The following is a 7,898-nucleotide window of genomic DNA, read 5'->3' on the forward strand; positions in this document are numbered from 1 at the left end:
GAAAAAAGACAACTGCCTGCTTAAAGCGGACCAAAACCAAACATTTTTTTAATTAAAAATATTTAGTTGCACCACTCTGACACATACAAAGATAAATAAATACTCCTTCAAAACTATGATCATTTCAGTGCATGCTTTTCACCCTTCTCTTTTCATAGCTAGGATTATACTGGGGGCAGCCATTAGCAATTCCTCCAATGCCAGACACCATCTACTCCACCAGTTTGCCGGAAAAATCCCGGCAATTTGAAAGGAAGGGAGGGGTTCCTCCAATAAATGTAAAATATCTTGTATTTTTAATTTGGGTCCACTTTAACTTGCATAAATACATTAGAGAGCACTGCAAAAACTTGTCATTGACCTTTGTCCATAGGCTTGCACAAAGGACAAGAGGACATGATCTGTATATGGAAGAAACAGGTTTTTGCCATCTATTTAGGAAGGGGTTCTTTACAATAATAGTGCTAGAAATTTGGAATATCCTACCATGGGCAATTCGTTATTACATAATCTTCCTTTGCATTTAAAGAGAACCCGAGGTGGGATTTAATTATGTTACTGGGTTTACCTATGCGCTGTCAGTCAGCGCCGCTCCCCCGCCTCCTCCGCCACCCGCCTGCGTCACTTACCTCCTATCAGCGGGAGGGAAGGGACACAGGCGGGTAGCGCCGATGCGGAGGAGGCGGGGGAGCGGCGCTGACAGACAGCGCTTAGGTAAACATTGTGCTGGCGACACGCTGTGTGTCGCCAGCACTGCGGGGGTATAGCGGCGCGCAGGGGGGACATGGAGGCACACCAAGGGGCAACGGAGGCTGGTCTTAGTGTGCACAACCAGCCTCTGTGCCCCAGTAACATAATTAAATCCCACCTCGGGTTCTCTTTAAAGAGGGCTTGGATGCTTTCCTTGCATTGAAGGACATCAACAACTATAATTACCAGTTACTTCCCAGCAATGTTGATCCAGAGATTTATCTAACTGCCCCCTGGAGTCAGGAATGATTGTTCCCCTTTTAAGGCCCAATCCTTGTAAGGGTTTCCACCTCCCTCTAGGTGTGCAGGTTCAGAGAGTGATTTTTTTCTTTTCCTTTTTTTTGGTTGAACTTGATGGACGGATGTCTTTTTTCAACCAAACTAACTATGTAACTATAAAACAAGATGTGGTTAATGAATGGAGATTGGCTTGAATAATAGGGTACAGATGATAACTGGTGAAAAAATAGCTCAATATTAATCCCAGAAACAAAATTATGTTTCCATGGTGCTAAAAAAAAATATTTTTTTGGCATTCTTTTATTTACCTTTTATTTATAACTATTTTTTATATCCATATTTTCATATTAGACAGTAGAATAAATTATTGATGGTGGACAACTGTGATATGCACAGTGGAAAATGTACAGGACTGATTGACACTTAAGCTTCTCCAATCATTAATGGTCAAGTATCATTTATTGATCAGGGGTGGATATTGACTCATAAGTACTAGTCCTAACTGCAAAAGCTAATCCTGCAGCAAATGGCTGTTAGTAGAAGTAAACAGAGTGTCATTTACCACATTCAACCTTCTTCTTTTGTTGCTACAAGTGCACTAATGGAGCTACAATAATCTGGCTTCTAAAGAGGGATACTAGAAAAATCTTCAGTGTAACCTGCAGAAAACATGGAGCTTGATTCACAGGGCTTTATTTAATATATCTCAAGGATTTTTCCTGATGTTTTCAAATTAGTTATGTGAGTATTAATTTTGTAATTCACAGAAATGTTTTCTTTTTTTTTTTTTTACTCTGTTTATATTGTATTTTGAATTATTTATCTCCAAAAATTCTTCTTTATTTTGGTGCTGTTTTATCATAAAAAAAACCCTGCAACATTACAAAACCACATACAAAAAATAACATAGCAATTAATGTAACCATTTTTCTGGTACTGCTTGACTCTAGGAAAATTCCTAAGCCATTGTATGAAGTGAAAATAAGCTGTTTCATCAATCAGAACTTTGAATTAACTTGATCAATCAATCACACTGCATGGATAAAAATAACAAGTATTTGTTTTCCGTGCCCTCCTTTTTTTATCACTTTTTTTGTGCATGAATTGACTATAGCATAAATGTCACTATCTTAACACGAATAATCTCTTTATAACACAAAATAATCAATATCCAACAAACAGTAAATAAGGACTGAATAACATTTTTTTTTTTAATTTAATCAAAGATTTCATGTTTTAATGAAGTATTTTGCATGCAAAGCAGCTTTGTGAACTGATCCCACTATCACAAGTAAAAGTAAACCATGAGCAAGCCCGCTAGTAACACGGTGCAACATCAAAATATTCCTGGCCATTTAATAGAAAGCAATAGAAATCATGGTATCAGTCATGCTCATAAATCACTTGCTGAGCACTACCAGAAAGTCAATGCAAATATACAGACAATGTAAAGACATGTCAGGTAGTATATAATAAAACAATGACACTTTTTACATTTCTGATTAGGCCTTTTATTGGTGTGAATATACCGCTCTCCAGGGTCAATCGCTGCCATATGAATTCACATGGAGCTTAAGGTTCCCATAGATTACTCAATTACCCTATTCAATATTTATAATCAAATCGGATGAAAATCAGTGCTGCCAAGAGCATGCCCAGTCAGTCAACAATGCGATCAATTTCGGGCTGATCGAACATGCTGGAAAATCACGGGCTGACATGCTTGACCAGGTGCATGGTGGTAACAAATGCAACAGAAACTCCCTCCCTAATGTTTTATATCCCCCCCCCCCAAGCCCTGTGCAGTTATAACTTTACCTGTCATGCTGCCTGCTTGTGTCCACCGCTGTGTCCTCTATGGGCCATGATGTCACACACACGCCTTATGTGCTATAAGGCAAGCAGCCACGTGAGGGCACAAATGTGGAAGTACAAAGATGGTGGCAGCGCAGACGAAGGCAGGTAAAATATAACTGCATGGGGCACTGGGGGGAAAAAACAATAGAGGGACAGTGGCTGGGGGCGGTGAGGTGGCATGGTGGCATCACAAGGCCAATTCCTGCAAGATCTAATGCTAAAATCAATCGGGAATCAGCCTGCTACGATTAGATTCAATCAGAGAGAGATCTGTCTCTTGGTCGATTGGCCTCCAAAATAACTAGATGTATGGGTACATTTAGTCTGACCAGACAATTGACAATAACAACACTTGATACCAGTGTGTTGAAAAGGTAGTGGTGTAGTTTTCTGTTCTAAATAAAGCTAAAATAAATAGTTTGGATGGTGATGGGCAAGGCTGGATTTACCATAAGGCACTGTAGGCACGTGACTACAGGCGCCTGATGATGGAAAGGCGGCTCACTACCCAAGTGCCTCCCTCCTTACCTATGCAGAGTCCTGATGAGTGTAAATGAGGTTACTCACCCCATTCTCAGCATTCAACTAAAGAGATTTCTGGGACACCTCTAGCTACTGAATACTGAGGTTCCTCTAGCTTCCTAATACTTGGTGACTCCTCTAGCTACTTAGTATTAAGTAACCAGACTTAACCTCAATATTAAGGGGCACCTGTAGCTACGTGTGATGGGTAAGGGAGAAGTGCAAGCTGGGACAACCAGCACACTTGTGCTTTGCCTTCACCATAATTTGCAGTAGCATAAGGCAGAGATGGTGTGGGGTTTTGAGGTCATATATAGTGGATGGCCAAATGGCCATATTCGCTTATCAGCACACAGTGAACATGTGACAAGCTTAACATAAATGTACTCTTCAACACCAAATTTCACAGCTTTTAAAATTAAAATGAGTACAATTACATATTTTAATTTAATATAATTTTAGCCCTCTCCCCATTTTATTTTACATATCTTAATGATGTGGTATGTCGAGTCTTTAAGCCACAATTGGCGGCCAAGTACAGTACATTGTTTTCCTCCTTTCTCCATTTAGGTTCCACACCTTGCAACCTCCTCCTCCTTCCACAGAGACAGAACATATCAGTTAGCTGTTGCTTAGCGATGAATGTGAACAGCATTGCTGGCCCGCACGGTCACCTTCAGGATCGAGTTCAATTCTTGTGGGCAACAGTAATGGTAGCCAGATTGTACATGTGTTTGCACCTTAAGAAATTCCCCCCAAAATCTAGAAAGTTTAATTACTCTGTATGAGCTATTAGCTATTGAAAAAAAAAAAACAGCCCCTCTTGCAGAAGCCGGCTTTGAGAGTCCCTACTGACCATTTCTGTTAGGGACAGTGTGGGCTTGCTATGTTTGTATGCAAAACAAAATTAAATCAGACTGAATGAATGCCAGACAGAGCAACATACAGAGCAATATACAGAGCAATGTATAGAGCTCTGAACTGAAGACACTAACTGTGATTTTTTTAGGTGGTGTACTTTTATATGAGTAATGTGTGTGTGCAAGCAATTTATATATTACTTGTAAATGTGGCTATATATATATATATATATATATATATATATATATATATATATATATATATATATATATATATATATATATATATATATATATGCTGGCAAGTTTACTCTGATTATATGATTATAGCAACATTTCCTTCTTTTTCTAGGGTGACTCAAAGGTCACTGTTTAGGAAGAATTCTCTGTTTAATTCCAAATACTATTAAAATAGCTGCCTGATGTCTTCAGATACCTTTAAATCACAAGAAATACTACTGACATGAAAAAGAAGAAAGACTGCTCCTGCCAGACAGTACAAGACCACCTACACTTTCTCAAGAACTATTGTGATAGCGCACCCTCAGTAAATTTAAGCAATGACCCGTGTGCAAATGGGTCATCCTTTGAAGATAGCTGTCACAGCACAATATATGCTTATCTTTTTCCTGTTTGTCTTTCCCAGAGTTATGGATAAATGTTGAATGCAGTGAGCTTCCATGATAGTATTGCCCTGTGTACAGCACACAGGCAACTCCCACTGGATGCTCATATTCCTTTATTTCAGCATAAAATGATTATGGAGGAAGTCGGGTCACACAGGTCATTAACAGCATGGGTTTTACTGCCTATCGGGTCACACAGGTCATTAACAGTGGATCTGCCTATCCTTGAAGCCATATACTCACCTGACGATGCAAGAAGATGTATCCCAGCAACATCCTCCAGCGAAGCACGTTGTCTGGTCCATCCTACTGCCTGCGGGAACATGCAACTTCACAAGACGGTACATGACGGGCGCGACCAAGAGTACAAACGAGCGTGGCATGGGAGTCGGCGAGGATCTTAAATATCATTAATGTCATTTGCGTAATCGTGCGTCTGTGCCCACGTCACACGATCGTGGAAATGATTACTTGTCTGTCCAAAAATCGCTGGTGGTGGGCGAAAAAATTATCATAGTAATCGGATAGTGCGTATGAGCTGTGAGACTGTAAACGGGCAAGGGCAGGGCTCTCTCACCAATTAATTATTGGCAGTACTATATGTTATTATTTTTTATATATTTTATTTATACAGCACCAACATTTTCAGTAGCACTGTACATAGTACAAAACAAAAAATGGGGAGCATAGATATATGAGATGTTCAAAACTCTGTACAATCAGGACACCCAGCAATATAAGTACATACATGGTTGGTGTGTTTTGCTACACACTGTGTTTTAGTCACATATCTGTTGCTTACCACTTACGTAGTACATACCCATATTGGGCTCAATTCACTAAGCATTACCGCATTCCGTAGTGCAGAAAAAAGCTGATTTTGCCAATCACCTTGCCAAATGAAAATTCTCCAAACCTATTACCACACTAAAAAGTGAAAGTACCAACTAGTGAGGTGAATTACCAATGCATGCGGTAAATACCTCAAGAAATGTCAAGAAAGTGCAATTCACAAAGATTAAAGCATTTAGTAAATCAAGTAAAAGAATTCAGTATTTACCTCCAGCTCTGACCAACCGATAACTCCCACTCTCCATGCAGTAACAATGACAGATGTAGCAGGCAGTCAATAGGGGGAGCCAGGCAGCCAATAAGGAGAGCCACACTGCCCTTTTTCTCACCCCATTTGGTCTGATACCCTGGAGGGTGGGACTTCAGTCTGGCAGAGCAGGAGAAGGTGACTTTTTAAAAGGCTATTCTGCATCCCTTTAAATGTGAATATCTGTATGTTGGTATAGAGAACAGCTCCCTCGGGTGGCTGCAGCACATTTAAACGGATGTCAGGGATGCACGGGACAGAAAACCCTGACTCATGCACACCACATGAGAGAAGACTCACAGCTTCCAGCCTGACCTGCTCCACGGCTGGTAAGTGAGACTTACCGAGCAGAGCTTAGTGAATTGAAGCATGTTTGCTCTGTAAAATAAAGTGAATTGAGGCCACTGTTTTCTTTCCTTGTGTATCACCAAGGTAGAAGATGGAACTATATAAATACTGATGATAATAATTATTATAGTAGTAATAGTATAAGAATAAAAGCCTTTGAGGTTGATATTGATATGGTGCTTGAGTGCCCTCATACCCATTCATGTACATCACTGTGGATAAGACAAGACAAATAACATTTACATTGCGCTTTTCTCCTGGTGGACTCAAAGCGCCAGAGCTGCAGCCACTAGGGCACACTCTATAAGCAGTAGTAGTGTTAGGGAGACTTGCCTAAGGTCTCCTACTGAGACCGGCTTACTGAACAGGTAGAGCTGAGATTTAAACCCTGGTCTCCTGTGTTAGAGGCAGAGCCCTTAATCATTACACCATCCAACAAGCACCCATTAGACATTACTTTCAGCAGTGGTGCTCAGCAGAGCTCGAATATTCGAGTAGCTCGAATATTCGAGCTCTTTTTCAGCTATCCGAGCTCGGTATTCGAGCTCCGAATAGCTGTAGCTATTCGAATGGGCTATCCGAGTACACTCGAATAGCCCATTCACTATTCGAGCTATTCGAGCAAACGGCGCTATTCGAGCTCGGTACCGAGCTCGAATAGCGTCATAGCCCAGATTGATGTCCTTAGAGCCAATCAGAGGGCTCCCAGGCCCTCTGACGGCAGCCAATCACAGAGGGGGACCCTGGCCAGCCCCTACCCTATAAATAGCGGCCGCCATGTTCCGTTTCTCCATGCTTGCCTGAGACTTGTACAGAGAGAGAGTTGCTCCTTTGTGCTTTGGCTTAGCAAGTGCTCTATTGTGATCATTTACCTAGCGTTTTTTCTCACCTACACCTGCCATATACACCTATATTGTTGTTAGTTAGATAGACATTGTATTTTAGTTAGTAGCTTGTGTGTTACATTAGAGACAGGCAGCTGCTGCAAGCTTACAGGTTTAGGCCTCAGGGGGGCCTTGCCTCTGTGGGCAGCTGTCCTCTGTTTATTTCTCTCATCTATACCAGTATTTCTGCTGTCCTTTACTAATAGTATTGTAGTTATACTGTACTAGGAGTAGGACACTCACTGACTGTCACTGTTTATAGGCTACTAGCTAGCTCCTGCGTGTGTGCACTCACTCACTGTCTGTGTGTACACACACTCTATTTCCTTCTGATTACTGATAGATTATTGTTAGTTAGTTGTACTTACTGTTACTACTTACTCTTACTGTACTAGGAGTCTAGGACACTCAGTCAGACAGTCACTGTGTTCATAGGCTACTAGCTCCTGCGTGCGGTCACTCACTGTCTGAGTGTACACACACCACCCACACTCCATTTCCTTCTGATTGCTGATTGATTATTGTAATTAGTTAGTTCTACTTACTGTTACTACTTACTCTTACTGTACTAGGAGTCTAGGACACTCAGTCACTGTGTTCATAGGCTACTAGCTCCTGCGTGCGGTCACTCACTGTCTGAGTGTACACACACCACCCACACTCCATTTCCTTCTGATCGCTGATTGATTATTGTAATTAGTTAGTTCTACTT

General features: G+C 41.0%; 1 long non-coding RNA gene across 6 annotated transcripts in view; it reads left to right on the top strand.

Annotated features, from left to right (window-relative positions):
• LOC137546984 (uncharacterized) overlaps nt 1-4,769 on the top strand; it is a 178,580-nt gene extending 173,811 nt beyond the window's left edge. For all 6 annotated transcript variants that reach the window (XR_011026420.1, XR_011026427.1, XR_011026432.1 and 3 more), the window contains one exon: nt 4,582-4,769. This is a non-coding gene — a long non-coding RNA (uncharacterized lncRNA). The remainder of the gene's footprint in view (nt 1-4,581) is intronic.
• Nucleotides 4,770-7,898: the final 3,129 nt, after the last annotated feature.

This window comes from Hyperolius riggenbachi, chromosome 1 (assembly GCF_040937935.1).
Source record: "Hyperolius riggenbachi isolate aHypRig1 chromosome 1, aHypRig1.pri, whole genome shotgun sequence".
In the NCBI taxonomy this organism is placed as follows: Eukaryota; Metazoa; Chordata; class Amphibia; order Anura; family Hyperoliidae; genus Hyperolius; species Hyperolius riggenbachi.